The sequence below is a fragment of the Oncorhynchus mykiss genome, chromosome 23 (genome assembly GCF_057628025.1).
Source record: "Oncorhynchus mykiss isolate SJ-2025 chromosome 23, ASM5762802v1, whole genome shotgun sequence".
Classification (NCBI taxonomy): Eukaryota; Metazoa; Chordata; class Actinopteri; order Salmoniformes; family Salmonidae; genus Oncorhynchus; species Oncorhynchus mykiss.
The window spans coordinates 42,215,749-42,235,257 of NC_143044.1; the positions used below are offsets into that span (position 1 = coordinate 42,215,749).

The 19,509-nt window shown below is 42.1% G+C and overlaps 1 protein-coding gene and 1 pseudogene across 1 annotated transcript in view; both read left to right on the forward strand.

Moving 5' to 3' along the window:
* LOC110503029 (protein sidekick-2) overlaps positions 1 to 19,509 on the forward strand; it is a 581,578-nt gene that overhangs the window by 343,587 nt on the left and 218,482 nt on the right. The window lies entirely within an intron of this gene.
* Positions 6,170 to 7,067, forward strand: LOC149972605 (uncharacterized; annotated as a pseudogene).

The window sequence follows — 19,509 nt, forward strand, 5'->3', positions numbered from 1 at the left end:
GTTCGCCAACTGTTTCGTTTTCTCTTCGTTGTTATTTTGTGTAATGTTCAGTTTTTCGATTAAAATATGACGAACACTTACCACGCTGCATTTTGGTCCTCCTCTCCTTCCACCAACAAGAATCGTTACAATCTCTCTCTTCATTAAAACATCTTTCTTTATTTACCTGCTCCTGCCCGCCTGTCCAGCATCACTACTCTGGACGGCTCTGACTTAGAATACGTGGACAGCTACAAATACTTAGGTGTCTGGTTAGACTGTAAACTCTCCTTCCAGACCCATATCAAACATCTCCAATCCGAAGTTAAATCTAGAATTGGCTTCCTATTTCGCAACAAGCCATCCTTCACTCATGCTGCCAAACATACCCTTGTAAAACTGACCATCCTACCAATCCTCGACTTTGGCGATGTCATTTACAAAATAGTCTCCAATACCCTACTCAACAAATTGGATGCAGTCTAGCACAGTGCAATCCGTTTTGTCACCAAAGCCCCATATACTACCCACCATTGCGACCTGTACGCTCTCGTTGGCTGGCCCTCGCTTCATACTCGTCACCAAACCCACTGGCTCCATGTCATCTACAAGACCCTGCTAGGTAAAGTCCCCCCTTATCTCAGCTCGCTGGTCACCATTGCATCTCCCACCTGTAGCACACGCTCCAGCAGGTATATCTCTCTAGTCACCCCCAAAACCAATTATTTCTTTGGCCGCCTCTCTTTCCAGTTCTCTGCTGCCAATGACTGGAACGAACTACAAAAATCTCTGAAACTGGAAACACTTATCTCCCTCACTAGCTTTAAGCACCAACTGTCAGAGCAGCTCACAGTTTACTGCACCTGTACATAGCCCACCTATAATTTAGCCCAAACAACTACCTCTTTCCCAACTGTATTTAATTTATTTATTTATTTTGCTCCTTTGCACCCCATTATTTTTTTTTCTACTTTGCACATTCTTCCATTGCAAAACTACCATTCCAGTGTTTTACTTGCTATATTGTATTTACCTTGCCACCATGGCCTTTTTTGCCTTTACCTCCCTTCTCACCTAATTTGCTCACATTGTATATAGACTTGTTTATACTGGATTGTTGACTGTATGTTTGTTTTACTCCATGTGTAACTCTGTGTCGTTGTATCTGTCGAACTGCTTTGCTTTATCTTGGCCAGGTCGTAATTGTAAATGAGAACTTGTTCTCAACTTGCCTACCTGGTTAAATAAAGGTAAAATAAATAAATAAATAAAAACCCACTGGCTCCATGTCATCTACAAGACCCTGCTAGGTAAATTCCCCCTTTATCTCAGCTCGCTGGTCACCCCCAAAACCAATTATTTATTTGGCCGCCTCTCCTTCCAGTTCTCTGCTGCCAATGACTGGAACGAACTACAAAAATCTCTGAAACTGGAAACACTTATCTCCCTCACTAGCTTTAAGCACCAACTGTCAGAGCAGCTCACAGATTACTGCACCTGTACATAGCCCACCTATAATTTAGCCCAAACAACTACCTCTTTCCCTACTGTATTTAATTAATTAATTTATTTTGCTTCTTTGCACCCCATTATTTGTATTTCTACTTTGCACATTCTTCCACTGCAAATCTACCATTCCAGTGTTTTAATTGCTATATTGTATTTGCTTTGCCACCATGGCCTTTTTTTGCCTTTACCTCCCTTATCTCACCTCATTTGCTCACATCGTATATAGACTTGTTTATACTGTATTATTGACTGTATGCTTGTTTTACTCCATGTGTAACTCTGTGTCGTTGTATGTGTCGAACTGCTTTGCTTTATCTTGGCCAGGTCGCAATTGTAAATGAGAACTTGTTCTCAACTTGCCTACCTGGTTTAATAAAGGTGAAATAAAATAAAATAAAAATCTCTCTTTATTAAAACCTCGCTCTGTCACGTCCTGACCTTAGTTCCTTTTTTAATGTCTCTATTTTAGGGTGGCCAGGGTGTGAGTTGGGGTGGGCATTCTATGTTTTGTTCTATTCTTTGTATGTCTATGTGTTTCTATGTGTTTGGCCTGGTGAGGTTCCCAATCAGAGGCAGCTGTCAATTGTTGTCTCTGATTGAGAACCATACTTAGGCAGCCTGGTTTCGCCCTTGAATTGTGGGGAGTTGTTTTCTGTCTCTGTACCAGACAGGACTGTTTTGTTTATGTAATTTTTGTTCTAGTGTTCAGTGTAATTAAAAGAGCATGATGATCGTTACACTCTCTATTAAAACCTCTCTCTATTTAAACCTCTCTCTATTTAAACCTCTCTCTATTTAAACCTCTTAAAATCTCTCTATTTAAACCTCTCTCGTAAAACCGCTCTCTTAAAACCTCTATTTAAACCTCTAAAACATCTCTCTATTTAAACCTCTCTCTTAAAGCATCTCTAAATTTAAACCTCTATTTAATCCTTTCTATTTAAACTTCTATATTAAAACATCTCTATATTTAAACCTCTATTAAAACCTCTATTTAAACCTCTATTTAAACCTCTCTATTTAAACCTCTATTTAAATCTATTAAAACCTCTCTCTTTAAACCTCTCTCTTAAAACCTCTATTTAAACCTCTCTATTTAAACCTCTCTCTTAAAGCATCTCTAAATTTAAACCTCTATTTAATCCTTTCTATTTAAACTTCTATATTAAAACATCTCTATATTTAAACCTCTATTAAAACCTCTATTAAAACCTCTATTTAAACCTCTCTATTTAAACCTCTATTTAAATCTATTAAAACCTCTCTCTTTAAACCTCTCTCTTAAAACCTCTCTATTTAAACCTCTCTATTTAAACCAAACTATATTAAAACCTCTATATTTAAACCTCTCTATTTAAACCTCTATTAAAATCTCTATTAAAACCTCTATTAAAACCTCTTAAAACCTCTCTCTATTTAAATCTCTCTATTTAAATTTATATTAAAACCTCTCTTTAAACCTCTCTCTATTAAAACCTCTATTTAAACCTCTATTAAAATCTCTATTAAAACCTCTATTAAAACCTCGCTCTTAAAACCTCTATTTAAATATCTCTATTTAAATCTCTATTAAAACCTCTATTTAAACCTCTCTCTATTAAAACCTCTATGTATTAAAACTACAGGGGAGAGGGGGGGCATGAATTAGCCAATTGGAAGCTAAAGTGAGGAGGCAGACTAGTGGGCTTCATTCTGGGAGCTGGCAGAGTTCAAGCCTGTTTTGTTCCCCGGTCCTGAAGTAGTGGCGAGACAAGCAACCCTCTTTCATGTTTGCCTCTGCCTCTCTGACAGGAAACCCACCTGATTTTGTCCTTGTCAAACCCCCACGCTCAGTGTCTGGCGCAGACGAGTCACACACTCATGTACAAACACGCTAGCATACACAACACACACCTGCACGCACACGCTAGCATACACACACACATGCACACACACGCTAGCATACACACACACCTGCACGAAAACGCTAGCATACACACACACATGCTCACACACACTAGCATTCACATGCATACGCTAACCCACCTATCACATACACACACACTCCTGCATACACACTCACACACATGAATGTTTGACAGAACAACACACTTGTTTCTATTTCCTCTTTTAAATATATACAGTATATATATATATATATATATATATATAGATAGATAGATAGAAGAGGAAATATAAACAAGTTTATTTATATAATAAAAGTGGGTTTTGGATGAATATTTTCAGCTTGGTATTCAGAAGAGATATCTGACTTTGATTCTCCATTCTCATGAAGCTTTCAAACTTCTCTTACAAAAATATGTGTTTCTTACACGGTGGCATCCATGTTGGTGCCCTGAATACTAAGGATCTCTCGACTTCTCAGACAAAGGGTTAAATAGCTCTTAATAAACCACTGACAGTTATTAACCATGGTGTTCTGGTTGTTTCATGTCTTCAGTAACCATGATGGCAATCTGCTGGTTTCTGGTGTCTATTTCTCTTGTCATGAGTTTCACATGGCTGCCAGCTCTTTGATGTTCTCTCATTGGCAGGTTGCTGCAAAAACACTGTGATTCATAATTAACAAACGGTATGAAATATTCAGTTGGGACTCAACTGTCTAGTTTACTACGCACACACACACACACACATTCACACATGCATGCATGCACAAACACACAGACATATACACACAGATTCACACCTGCACATACACATAGCCACACACACACACTGTCACCCCACCCCCTCACACCCAGATATACACTGTCACCCCACCCCCTCACACCCAGACACAAAGCAAATGTACAATCTGCTTGTAGGAGGAGAGCCCTCCAACTGCTTCCCTAGCTTGTACTGTTAGAGCTTCAGTCTATGTCTTATCATGGTTGATGTAAGGCACCAGTGGTAGTTAGATCTGAGAGGGGAGCACTGTGTGATGTTGGGGGAGTCATGGCCGCCGTGCGAATAAAACTGTTTGGCTTGATTGAAGTGAACAAGTCTTTCTTCATAGATAGCATGTATAACTCGCCTCAGGCCACCAAGCCATTTGGCACTCAATGACCCTCGCCTCTCTTCTCTTTTCAGTCCACCTCTCCCTCGTTCCATCTCTACCTCTATGGCTCTGCCAACTGTGTGAGGCGTCTAGCATCCAGAGAGAGGGCGAGAGAGAGAGATAGAGAGAGAGTGAAACCCTTTGGCCTCTCCCTCTGTTCTTTCATCAGAGAGAGAGAAATGAGTGGAGTGGCTTAGCTCCATTTATCTGTTAGTCAGTCAACATATTAACATAACCATTACAATAACAGGGAAGGTTTTCGTACATCTCCAGCTCTCTATTTCCCTCGCTCTCCCTCTCCCAATAGCCTGTCACTTTTAGTACCTCTCCTCTCTCCATCTCTTTATTTTCCCTCTCTCAATAGCCTGTCACTTTTAGTACCTCTCCTCTCTCCATCTTTCTACTTTCCCCTCTTTCAATAGCCTGCCACTTTTAGTACCTCTCCTCATCTCTCTATGTTCCCTCTCTCAATAGCTTGCCACTTTTAGTACCTCTCCTCATCTCTCTATTTTCCCTCTCTCAATAGCCTGCCAGTTTTAGTACCTCTCCTCATCTCTCTATTTTTCCTCTCTCAATAGCCTGCCACTTTTAGTACCTCTCCTCATCTCTCTATTTTCCCACTCCCAATAGCCTGCCACTTTTAGTACCTCTCCTCATCTCTCTATTTTCCCTCTCTCAATAGCCTGCCACTTTTAGTACCTCTCCTCATCTCTCTATTTTTCCTCTCTTTTTCTCATTTTTCCTCCGCTACTTTTTCTCGGTTCATTTTGAGCAGGTGGTTGGGTGAAAGTGAGAGACTTGTCACGATACCAGCATTTTGACTTCAATACCGATACCACGTTTAGCATTATGATACTCGATACCATCACCATACTCTATACCAAAACTATACCACAGTAAAAAATAAGGCATATTAACCAAAGTCACAGAATGACACTTGATCCAGACAGATGAGATCAGCCACTGCCTAGTTCAATCATTAGATATATTTTGAGTTCAATATCATTGCATTTTAATTGTTTTACGTCAACATTTTTCAGAGACAGCCATGCATGCATTAGTGAATCATTATACAATCATACAATTCATTTGACTTAGTGTTTTCTTCCAAGGCGTAATGTTAGGCATTATCGCTGGGATATGAGGTAACAACAGAGCCTGACCTATGTTGACCCTTGTGTGGTGTTCGGGTCTGTGGGACCCATTTTCAATATTTACTAAAATAAAAATAAATGAATTATTATTTCAAGCTGAGACTCATTTCCCGTGAAGAACATGTAAAATAACACATTTTCATTGATTGCACACATTTTTTACATACGTGGTGTTCGGGACCCAAGGGTAATAAAAGTGTGGAAAAGCGTGTGTGTAGGTGAAAACAAGTAACAATGAATCAAAATGTTTTCTGTGTGTCTTCACTCAGTCTTCCTCCTCCCTGGGCCTGCTGTTTCAACAAAGCACCAAGAACATGTCTGTCTCCCTGCCTGTCTCCCGCTTTTCTCGCACTCTTTACCCTTTGTAGTGTGTGAAACTACACAATATTTTGCAGGAACTGGCACAATGTTATTTTGATACATTATTTAGATACATTATTGTTTTGAAAGTATTTTCCCATACTACCCCAGCCAGGTGCAAATTAGGGGAGGAACCCAACAAATAAATAGCTTGGCATGTGTTGCTCCTTACCACAATAAAAAGAGTATGGCAAACATAATTTCTGCTCAGAGGGCCTTAGAAATAAATGCTGCAGAGAGGGAAGCTGGTGTGGAAGGAGTGTCTTCCACTTTGGAAGATTAAGAATTTTCCAAATATGAGGATCATGTCTCTGTCAATTAGGAGTTTGACAGTGAGTTGGAAGAAAAGGACGAGATTGACCCTCAACCAGGCCCAGGACCAGCCTGTCAGCAGCCAGCCCCAGGACCGGCCCGTCAGCAGCCAGCCCCAGGGCCGACCCGTCAGCAGCCAGCCCCAGGACCAGCCCGTCAGCAGCCAGCCCCTGGACCAGCCCGTCAGCAGCCAGCCCCAGGACCGGCCCGTCAGCAGCAAGCCCTAGGACCAGCCCGTCAGAAGCCAGCCCCAGGACAAGCCCGTCAGCAGCCAGCCACAGGACCGGCCCATCAGCAGCCAGCCCCAAGACCGGCCCGTCAGCAGCCAGCCCCAGGACCGGCCCGTCAGCAACCAGGCCCAGGACCAGCCCGTCAGCAGCCAGCCCCAGGACCGGCCCGTCAGCAACCAGGCCCAGGACCGGCCCGTCAGCAGCCAGCCCCAGGACCGTCCCGTCAGCAGCCAGCCCCAGGACCGGCTCGTCAGCAGTCAGCTCATCAGCAGCCTGCTGGAGGAGAAATATGGATGTAAAAAAAATGGTGAAATGGAATGGTCTGCTTGCCGAAGGAATGAGCCACCTGCATTGCTGCCAATGTGATGCAACCAGGGCCGATGCGGATGGTGGTTACTCATGTTCAGGACATAAAGTATTTTTTTGCACGGTTTATCCCAGACACCATCCAGAAAATCATTCTGGACTGCAGTAATTTGGAGGGAAGACCTGTTTTTGGAGAGAGATGGAAGGAGATGGACCAAACTCATTTACATGCATACTTTGGGGTTATTTTCCTTGCTGATGTTTTCAGATCCAATGGGAATCCACAGATTTCCTGTGGGATGCAGAAACTGGCATTTCACTTTTCCGTGCAACAATGACTCTGGAAAACTTCCACACTATTTCCAGGAGTATTCTCTTCGATAACCGAGTGGGTGGACCGCTTTCCCCTGTTTTACAACCCTGGGCCCAAAGTTACTGTTGATGAGCAGCTTATGCCATTTAGGGGCCGCTGCCCCTTCAGGCAGTACATATTGTCTAAACCCACAAAATATGGAATCAAGATCTGGGCTGCCATATGTTTGTGAAGTGTAAATAAGGAAGCCAGATGGAGGAGCCCCTGAGAAGAACCAAGGGATGCGGGTGGTCCTGGATGTGACACTAGGACACCCTGGCCACAACATCACATGCAATAACTTTTTTACTTCGCACAAGCTGGGACAGGAGCTCATCAAGAGGAAGCTGATGATGGTATGAATAGTACTGATTAACAAGCCAAAGCTCACACCTCAGCTGTTGAATACACGGACCAGTTTGTGTTCATGGACGACACGTCCCTAGTGTCCTACGTGCCATAGAAAAGCAAAAATGTGGTACTCGTGAGTATGTTGCATAGGGATGGGGGAATATGTTCCCAGGAACATCAAGAAACATAATGGATTACAATGCCAAAGGAGTGGAACATTTAGACAAGCTGGTGACTGGCTACAGCTGCAAAAGAAGAACCCTACGCTGGCATCTTGTGATATTCTTCAACATCTTGGACATCTTGGCCTACAATGTGTTTGTCATCTGGATGGCGTTGAACCCAGATTGGAACAAAGGGAAGCTCCAGATGAGATGGCTCTTTCTCAAGGAGCTGGGCAAGGCATTGGTAAGACCTCAAATCCAGAGGAGGCCTCATATCCCAAGGACCCAAGATTCTGCAGCCATCGTGAGGAGAATTCAGGAGGAGGATGCTGGTGCCCCATCCGCCCGACCCACAGAATCAACAACTCCAATACCGGAAGTAAGAGTGAGTGATGTTGTTACATGTGTGTTTGTGTCTGACTCTCCTACCTTGGCCTGCTGTAACTATATATGTGACTGAGATGTTAGTAACATTTCTGAACTAAGTGTTTTCATCATTCTAGATTGCAGCCGGTAGCAACAAGAAGTGCTGCGATGTGTGTGGACCCAAGAAGGACAGGAAGACACAGTACACATGCATCAAGTGCAATAAATACATTTGCAACACACACACAATGAAACTTTGTCCCTCATGTGGTGTGTAGACCATCCTTAAATTGTGTTCATTTATCATTTCCATAAAATACTGTATGTAACATGTGTCCTTCCAATTTGTTCAGTTCAAAGCAATAATCATCAATAGTGATGAACACCCTGTTTCATTTCTATTTGTTCAAGATAAACATAATGTCACACCCTGACCTTTGAGAGCATTTTGGGTGGGCATTCTATGTTCTGATTTCTATGTTTTGTGTTTCTATGTTTTGGCCGGGTAGGGTTCTCAATCAGGGACAGCTGTCTATCATTGTCTCTGATTGGGAATCATACTTAGCCAGGCCTTTTCCCTTTTGTTATTGTGGGAAGTTATCTTTGTTAGTGGCACTATAGCCTTTCTAAGCTTCACGGTCGTTTCTTGTTTTGTTGGCGACATTTACACAAATAAAGGGAAATGTACACTCACCACGCTGCGCTTTGGTCCACTTCTTCAGACGATCGTGACACATAATGTATTCCACCCATGTCTTGATTATAATTGAAAATAAACTAATAGCATTTTTGATGATAAATGTAAATGGCAAATATTAACCATGTACACTGTTTATTTTTCTTGTAATTGATGTAAGTCGATATCTAAGTATTATGCATGAAGTATTGTAACGTAAATTGTTAAGACTGTATTGTTTGAAAAACCCAGTAATGTGTGTCAATTAGACCTGCGAAGCATTGGGTGAATAACAAAAACATGAACACCCCACAAGGGTTATAAGTGTAAAAAAAATATAACATAGTTGTTTGTTAGGTGTTAAGCTTGTGTTAAATGTTGCTTAAAATGATTCAAATACATAAAAAGTGATTGTGATTGTGTTGAATTGTGTTGGGGAAATAAAGATGGTTTTAAAAAGCTACTAATAATATTTAATTCAAGACATTGTAGGTGGCTTAGCTTACCCTGTCCTGTGGCTCAACTTATCCCATACCCAGGGTAAGTTGTGCCAAGGTACCACTTTCTTTGGACAAGCTATGTTTCCTAAACTGTCATATCTTTTTTTTTAGAAAGAATACTATATTTCCCTTGACAGAGTGATGCTGAATGTAAAAACAATGCTCAACTTACTCCACTCTACCCTATCTTAAAAAATCATGAAATCTTTTTTTTTTTTAACCGTCTGTGCTGATAGACTTAATTTGTGAGACACATTTGACAGAACTTCCAAAAGTAAGAAATGTTTTACTACCAAACCTTTTTCCATGTTTTAGCATCAAAAAAGTACTGATGTTTTGGTATACCGTGCAACACTATGACACTGTAGTCAGACCTGTAGAAGAAGTCCTTTATGATTTGGGAGCGGGTCACCCAGTCTTTGAGAGAGATGACACTTGTCTGCAACTAATTTAGAAAGGTCTCATTGGTTGATATCAAAAGCTGTTCCAAAAAAAATAGTCACCCCATCGATTTATCTCTCGTTAACTAGAGCTTTGTGTCTCGCCACCTTTATCCTATTACCCACCTCTTGTAACATCTGCTTCGAACTCACACTCTCAAACACGTAGATCCTCTGAACGCAGCTTACTTTCCAGCTCACACTCAAACACATAGATCCCGTGAACGCAGCTCACTCTCCAGATCCCAATTACCTGAATTCTAATCACCTGTTCACACACCTGTATGCTATTATCACACACTATTTAGTTCAGTTCTGTGCACCCCATCACTGTGAGGTATTGTTTGTTTTGTGACACACTTCTATTCAGAGCTCTGGTTTTTACTGTAATTTAATCCTCCCGTGTATGATAGTTTTTGCCTATTCCCTGCCTGTACCTTAGCCTATTGGATTTCCTGTTATCAACCTATAGCCTGATCTCCCGGATGACGTTACTAGCCTTTTTCTGCCTGTACTGTTGCCTTTTTGGACCCATGTGCCTGCCCCTGGACCCAGCTACCTGCCTCCTCCTGTGCTCCTTAACAGTAAACACCTGCTGCGCCCTGCGCTTGAAACCAGCTCTCTGTCTCCCCTCGTGTACACCTCTCCTTATCTCTCTCTCTCTCTCTCTCTCTCTCCATCTCTCTTCCTCTCTCTCTGGCTCCATCTCTCTTCCTCTCTCTCCCCCTCACTCTATCCATCTCTTCCTCTCTCTCTCCCTCACTCTGTCTCAATCTCGCTCTCTCCCTTGGCTCCCCCTCATTTCTTTCTCTCTGAAGATTGATTGGTAGGTAGGGAGGTGGTGTGTTTGTGCCTAGAGGCTGTCCTGTGTGTAAAGACAATTGGAAGCTGATTGATTGGGTTAGGGCCCTGGTTGCTGCATACTGATAGATAGACGTTGTGGTATATTGCAGCACAGCTTGCAGGGTGCTGCAGAATTCTATGGTACGTTATTTTAGTGTCAGCAATTGTTGCCAGAAAGATGGAATTCACCACAATATACCACCATCTTTCACAAACGGTTGTGGCATCAACTCAAAACTTTTGAGGAAGAACCACTGTACATGCACACTGACCACAGCCCTATACGCAGTGGTGGAAAGTACCCAGTTGTCATGAGTAAAAGTAAAGATTCCTGAATATAAATTGACTCAAGTATAAGAGAAAGTCACCCAGTAAAATCCTACTTGACTAAAAGTCTAAAAGTATTTGGTTTTAAATATACTTAAATATCAAAAGTAAATGTAATTGCTAAAATATACTTAAGTGTCAAAAGTAAATGTATAAATAATTTCAAATTCCTTATATTAAGCAAACCAGACAGCACCATTCTCTTTTTGTTCTCATTGATAGCCAGGGGCACACTCCAATACTCAGACATAATTTACAAACAAAGCATGTGTTTAGTGAGTCCGTCATATCAGAGGCAGTAGGGATGACCAGGGATGTTCTCTTGATAAGTGTGTGAATTAGACCATTTTCCTGTCCTGCTAAGAATTCAAGTTGTGACTTACTTTTGACTATCAAATCAAATGTTATTTATCACACACACATGGTTAGCAGATGTTAATGCGAGGGTAGCGAAATGCTTGTGCTTCTAGTTCTGGCAATGCAGTAATAACCAACTAGTAATCTAACCAAACAATTCACAACAACTACCTAATACACACAAGTGTAAAGCAATGAAGAATATGTACATAAAGACATGATGGTACAGAACGGCATAGGCAAGATGCAGTAGAGATGAGATGAGTAATGTAGGGTATGTAAACATATAAAAGTGGCATTGTTTAAAGTGGCTAGTGATACATGTGTTACATAAAGATGGCAAGATGCAGTAGATAGCATAGAGTACAGTATATACAGTGGGGCAAAAAAGTATTGTCAGCCACCAATTGTGCAAGTTCTCCCACTTAAAAAGATGAGAGAAGCCTGTAATTTTCACCATAGGTACACTTCAATGACAGACAAAATGAGAAAAAAAATCCAGAAAATCACATTGTACGATTTTTAATGAATTTATTTGCAGATTAAGGTGGAAAATAAGTATTTGGTCAATAACAAAAGTTTATCTCAATACTTTTATGTACCCTTTGTTGGCAATGACAGTGCAACTCAGCATTCTTTGTCCTCCAAACACGACAAGTTGAGTTTTTACCAAAAAGCTATATTTTGGTTTCATCTGACCATATGACATTCTCCCAATCTTCTTCTGGATCATCCAAATGCTCTCTAGCAAACTTCAGACGGGCCTGTACATGTACTGGCTTAAGCAGGGGGACACGTCTGGCACTGCAGGATTTGAGTCCCTGGCGGCGTAGTGTGTTACTGATAGTAAGCTTTGTTACTTTGGTCCCAGCTCTCTGCAGGTCATTCACTAGGTCCCCCCGTGTGGTTCTGGGATTTTTGCTCACCGTTCTTGTGATCATTTGTACCCCACGGGGTGAGATCTTGCGTGGAGCCCCAGATCGAGGGAGATTATCAGTGGTCTTGTATGTCTACTATTTCCTAATAATTGCTCCCACAGTTGATTTCTTCAAACCAAGCTGCTTACCTATTGCAGATTCACTCTTCCCAGCCTGGTGCAGGTCTACAATTTTATTTCTGGTGTCCTTTGACAGCTCTTTGGTCTTGGCCATAGTGGAGTTTGTAGTGTGACTGTTTGAGGTTGTGGACAGGTGTCTTTTATACTGATAACAAGTTCAAACAGGTGCCATTAATACAGGTAACGAGTGGAGGACAGAGGGGCCTCTTAAAGAAGGTCTGTGAGAGCCTGAAATCTTGCTTGTTTGTAGGTGACCAAATACTTATTTCCCACCATAATTTGCAAATAAATTCACAAAAAATCCTACAATGTGATTTTCTGGATTTTTTATTCTCATTTTGTCTGTCATAGTTGACGTGTACCTATGATGAAAATTACAGGCCTCTCTCATCTTTTTAAGTGGGAGAACATGCACAATTGGTGGCTGACTAAATACTTTTTTGCCCCACTGTACATATGAGAAGAGTATGTAGGGTATGTAAACATTATATTAAGTGACATTGTTTAAAGTGGCTAGTGATACATTTATTACATCAATTTTTACAATATTAATGTGGCTGGAGTTGAGTCAGTATGTTGGCAGCAGCCACTCAATGTTAGTGATGGCTGTTTAACAGTCTGATGGCCTTGAGATACAAGTTGTTTTTCAGTCTCTCGGTCCCTGCTTTGATCCACCTGTACTGACCTCGCCTTCTGGATGATAGCGGGGTGAACAGGCAGTGGCTCGGGTGGTTGTTGTCCTTGATGATCTTTATGGCCTTCCTGTAACATCGGGTGGTGTATGTGTCCTGGAGGGCAGGCAGTTTGCCCCCGGTGATGCGTTGTGCCGACCTCACTACCCTCTGGACAGCCTTATGGTTGTGGGCGGAGCAGTTTCCGTACCAGGTGGTGATACACCCCGACAGGATGCTCACGATTGTGCATCTGTAAAAGTTTGTGAGTGATTTTGGTGACAAGCCAAATTTCTTCAGCCTCCTGAGGTTGAAGAGGCGCTGCTGCGCCTTCTTCACCACGCTGTCTGTGTGAGTGGACCAATTTAGTTTGTCTGTGATGTGTACACCAAGGAACTTAAAACATATTACCCTCTCCACTTCTGTCCCGTCGATGTGGATAGGGGGGTGCTCCCTCTGCTGTTCCCTGAAGTCCACAATCATCTCCTTTGTTTTGTTGACATTGAGTATGAGGTTATTTTCCTGACACCACACTCCGAGGGCATTCACCTCCTCCCTGTAGGCCGTCTTGTCGTTGTTAGTAATCAAGACTACCACTGTAGTGTCGTCTGCAAACACGATGATTGAGTTGGAGGCGTCGTGGGTGAACAGGGAGTACAGGAGAGGGCTCAAAACACACCCTTGTAGGGCCCCAGTGTTGAGGATCAGCGGGGTGGAGATGTTGTTACCTACCCTCACCACCTGGGGGTGGCCCGTCAGGAAGTCCAGTACTCAGTTGCACAGGGCGCCGTCGAGACCCAGGGTCTCGAGCTTAATGGCGAGTTTGGAGGGTGCTATGGTGTTAAATGCTGAGCTGTAGTCGATGAACAGCATTCTCACATAGTTATTCCTCTTGTCCAGATGGGTTAGTGCAGTGTGGTTGCGATTGCGTTGTCTGTGGACCTATAGGGTGGTAAGCAAATTGGAGGGGTCTAGGGTGTCAGGTAGGGTGGAGGTGATATGGTCTTTGACTAGTCAAGGAAAATGTATAGAGTAAAAAAAACATACATTTCTTTAGGAATGTAGTGAAGATAAGTATACATTTGTCAAAAGTATAAGTAGTGTAAAGTAAAGTACAGATACCCCCCAAAACTATTTAGTAGTACTTTCATCATTGGCTGTATGTAGACCAGACCTGGTGCTATTTTCTTTTGACTGCCTGAAGTCCAGGTTGATGGGATTTACACTTTTTAAATGTTTCTATCAGTTTCAATGCAACAGGTAGGTTCAATCAAGCACAAAGCTGCAGTACCTAAAATTATTCCAAATAGTATTTCAACCCAGGTCTGAGCAAGGCCCTGGGCAACCAACTTACTTCTTAACCAGTATTTATGTATTTTTCACAGAGATCGTCCATGTGTAGACCATGTATTATTTCTACTTTTTATCCTACCATGGTTGTAGTGGATCACACCAGACATTCAGACCCAGTATGTATTGTGTTTGTTGATCATCCATCCTCCATTCTCTGTGTTGGTAAGAGGGTGCTGGGGAGTGCTCAGGCCCATATCCCATCGGGAAGCAGTGGAATCTCAGACCAGATTTGACAGTGCATAAATAACTTTTTAGCATTTTAGCGAGAAAGGGAAGGAGGGAGGGAGGGAGAGAGAGAGAGCAGGAGAAAGGTACGGATGGATGGATGGAGCAATGGAGCGAAGGAGATAGGGATGGATGGATGGAGGGAGGGGAAGGATGGAGGGAACGAAGGACAAAAGGAAAGGAGGGAGCTAGGGAGAAATGGAAGGATGGAGCAAGGGAGAAAGGGAAGGAGTGAGGGAGAAAGGGAATGAAGGAGGGAGGGAGAGAGGGAAAAAGAGAAGGAAGGAGGGAGGGAGAGAGGGAAAAGGAGAAGGAGGGAGGGAGCGAGGGAGAAAGAGAAGGAGGGAGGGAGCGAGGGAGAAAGGGAAGGAGGGATGGAGCGAGGGAGAAAGGGAAGGAGGTAGGGAGAGAGGGAGAAAGGGAAGGAGGGAGGGAGAGGGAAAAAGAAAGATGGAGGGACGTAGGTTGACCTTGAGGGTTCCTTCTCTATCTTGCAATTTTCAGGCCAGGGGAGAGTTGATCTAGTGAACGTTTTATAGAGGCAGGGCTGGCAGGGGATGGGGCCCATAGGGGCTGTGTGGGTCTGCCTTTTACCTCTTTTCAATCAAACAACAGGAATGAGTGGTAAGTAGAAAACACCAGGGAACAACACACACACACACATACACACATACGCACACACACATACATTTAGTAACCTCTTTAGCCCTCTTTGTTTCGGAAACAACAAAGGCTACTTTCAGGAATAGAATCCACCATGAATTGTTGAGAGGGAAATTGATGTGCCATTAGAATGCCTTTATTACTTTTCTATCAGGAGCTGGAGGATAACCTTGTGGTTTTAGAGTGGACAGGAGACGAGAGAGAAGGAAAGAAAGGGATAGGGAGAGAGAGAGAGAGAGCAGTGCTGGAGGAAGATATAAAATCCCAGCACATCAGACTGGCTCCATCAGAGTCACGAGAATGATGTTCTCAATGTTCATAAACCCATTTGAATTAATTACTCAGCCTGAAACCCAGAATTTGTAAGAAACTGGTTGAAATGAATCAGACGGAGGCCCAGCTACAGTAGTCTGAATATTTATTTACGAGAGTGTGCTAGCCTGTTGTACAAGACAATTCATTTTATACTGGCTTCTCACGCACACATTCACACAAACATATGCAAACACATTCACACAAACATACGCACACACATACTTCCACACAAAACAGAATGTATCCAACGCACATACTGTCTCACTAACCAGCCGACAGAGATTAGGGAGACCTTGTCCTTGAGACGTCCCGTTCTCTCCCAAATCTCTAGTCAGGTCAGCACCGAATATTGCTCAGACAGTCTGTGGTCAAGACACTATAACAGACATATTGTTTGACTGACTAAAACTACACACATCATTAATTATAACTTTATGATTCTAGTCAATTTCTACAATTATATCGTTTCTGAGTGGAGTATTCTAATCATTCCTTTAAAGCTATAAATTCCATCAACAATCAGGAAAAGCGGTGGGGCATTGGGGAAGGAGATGGGGGCGAGTTGCTTGAGGGGGGCATTTTTTAAGACCGTCTTTGACTTTTTCTAAATCAGTCTATATAACACACTGCCAGAATCCTACTAGTTCTAACCAGTTATGACCCGTTTTAGGCGGGCATGTCAGTTTTTAGAATGTTTTTTCCCCATTGCCCCTCGACCACAAGGCCTTCTCTGCTCCTTCTCCCGACAGTGGAAGTCAGTTGAAGGTGCCATGCCCAGTTGATAATCACCCTGATAATTGCCTCGAAACTGAACCTAAACTATAGCTAAACTGATTTCACATATACAGTTGAAGTCGGACGTTTACATACACCTTAGCCAAATACATTTAAACTCAGTTTTTCAGAATTTCTGACATTAAATCCTAGTAAAAAATTCCTGTCTTAGGTCAGTTAGGATCACCACTTTATTTTATAAATGTGAAATGTCAGTATAATACTGGAGAGAAGGATTTATTTCAGCTTTTATTTATTTTAATCACATTCCCAGTGGGTCAGAAGTTTACATACACTCAATTAGTATTTGGTAGCACTGACTTTGAATTGTTTTGGCCCATTCCTCCTGACAGAGCTGGTGTATCTGAGTCAGGTTTGTAGGCCTCCTTGCTCCCACATGCTTTTTCAGTTATGCCCACACATTTTCTATGGGATTGAGGTCAGGGCTTTGTAATGACCTCTCCAATACCTTGACTTTGTTGTCCATAAACCATTTTGCCACAAAATTGGAAGTATGCTTGGTCATTGTCCAATTGGAAGACCCATTTGCGACCAAGCTTTAACTTCCTGACTGATGTCTTGAGATGTTGCTTCATTATATCCACATAATGTTCCTACCTCATGATGCCATCTATTTTGTGAAGTGCACCAGCCCCTCCATCAGCAAAGCACCCCCACAACATGCTGCCACCCCCGTGCTTCACTGTTAGGATGGTGTTCTTCGGCTTGTAAGCCTCCCCCTTTTTCCTCCAAACATAACAAGGGTCATTATGGCGAAACAGTTCTATTTTTGTCTCACTAGCCCAGAGGACATTTCTCCAAAAAGCATGATCTTTGTTCCAATGTGCAGTTGCAAACCGTAGTCTGGCTTTTTTATGGCGGTTTTGGAGCAGTGGCTTCTTCCTTGCTGAGCGGCCTTTCAGGTTATGTCGATATAGGACTCGTTTTACTGTGGATATAGCTACGTTTGTACCTGTTTCCTCCAGCATCTTCACAAGGTCCTTTGCTGTTGTTTTGGGATTGATTTGTACTTTTTGCACCTAAGTCTGTTCATCTCTAGGAGACAGAATGCGTCTCCTTCCTGAGCGGTATGACGGCTGCGTGGTCCCATGGTGTTTATACTTGTGTACTATTGTTTGTACAGATGAATGTGATACCTTCATGCATTTACACATTTCTCCCAAGGATGAACCAGACTTGTGGAGGTCTACAATTTGTTTTCTGAGGTCTTGGCTGATTTCTTTTGATTTTCCTATGATGTCAAGCAAAGAGGCACTGAGTTTGAAGGTAGGCCTTGAAATACATCCACAGGTACACCTCCAATTAACTCAAATTATGTCAATTAGCCTATCAGAAGCTTCTGAAGCCATGACATTTTTTTTCTGGAATTTTCCAAGCTGTTTAAAAGCACAGTCAACTTAGTGTATGTAAACTTCTGACCCACTGGAATTGCGATACAGTGAGTTATAAGTGAAAAATCTGTCTGTAAACAATTGTTGAAAGATGTATTGTGTCATGCACGAAGTAGATGTCCTACCCGACTTGACAAAACTGTAGTTTGTTAACAAGAGATGAGTGGAGTGGTTGAAAAATTAGTTGTAATGACTCAAACCTAAGTATATGTAGTTTTCCGACTTCAACTCTGTACATATATATCACCAACAACAATAACAACAAAGTATGATGGGGGAGAGAGGCGGAGACTGGGAGAGTGAGCTGATAAGCGAGGTCAAGTAAAAGATGCATCGACTAATTATGTAATCACCTATTGATGAGCAAGGTCAAGTTAACGATGCATCGACTAATTATGTAATCACCTATTGATGAGCAAGGTCAAGTGAACGATGCATCAACTGATTATGTAATTACCTATTGATGAGCAAGGTCAAGTGAACGATGCATCAACTGATTATGTAATTAGCTATTGATGAGCAAGGTCAAGTGAACGATGCATCAACTAATTATGTAATCACCTATTGATGAGCAAGGTCAAGTGAACGATGCATAGGCTAATTTTGCAATCACCTGTTGATGAGCAAGGTCAAGTGAACGATGCATAGGCTAATTTTGCAATCACCTATTGATGAGCAAGGTCAAGTGAACGATGCATAGGCTAATTATGTAATCACCAGTTGATTAGCAAGGTGAAGTGAACAAAAAATAGGCTAATTATGTAATGACCTATTGATGAGCAAGGTCAAGCGAACGATGCATAGGCTAATTATGTAATCACCTATTGATGAGCAAGGTCAAGCGAATGATGCATAGGCTAATTATGTAATCACCTGTTGATGAGCAAGGTCAAGCGAATGATTCATAGGCTATCAAAGATAGAGGACGATTACGAGATCACAGGGTGGCGCCCTTACCTTTTTTTTGTAAAAAGCTACATTTGTGCTCTCTAATTTAACTATGCAAGTCAGTTAAGAACAAATTCTTAATGACGGCCTACCCCGTCAAACCCGGACAACGGTGGCCAATTGTACGCCTCCCTTTTGAACTTCCAATCACAGCCGAATGTGATGCAGCCTAGATTCAAACCAGGTACTGCAGTGACGCCTCTTGCACTGAGATGCAGTGTCTTAGATCACTGTGCCACTCGGGAGCCCCAAATTAACCTTTATGAATGGCTGGGTTAATCATTTAACTTAATAGTGGACCTAATTGGTTCCAACATTTTAAATGGACCTCAGGGGGAACACTGTCACAACCAGTTAATTTGCCTTTATTCATGTTATCGAATGCCCTTTTGATATCATGGAGAGAGATTTGGGCTCCCAGCCAGCTTCCTCAGTTGAGAGGAGTTCTTATGTCTTTTAAAAAGGACTTGATCTGGCTTAGTGTGTATTTACAATAAAAAGTGTACAATTCATTATAGAAACTTAAGAATGTTTGGTCGATTCATTTGGGTTCTCATAGTAATTCACCTGATTCAGATTCAATATCCGCAATAACCTTTATTTAACCTTTATTACAGCGAAGCTTGTTAGCCAGTAGACAGCTTGGTGGAATACCATGGAAGTAATGGTTGAGTTTAACTTGATGGATTTAACCAAATCTGACCATAACTCTATGCTCTTGATTCCTGCTTACAAGCTAAAATGAAAGCAGGAAGCACCAGTGACTTGGTCTCTAAAAAAAAGTGGTCAGATGAAGCAGATGCTAAACTACAGGACTGTTTTGCTATA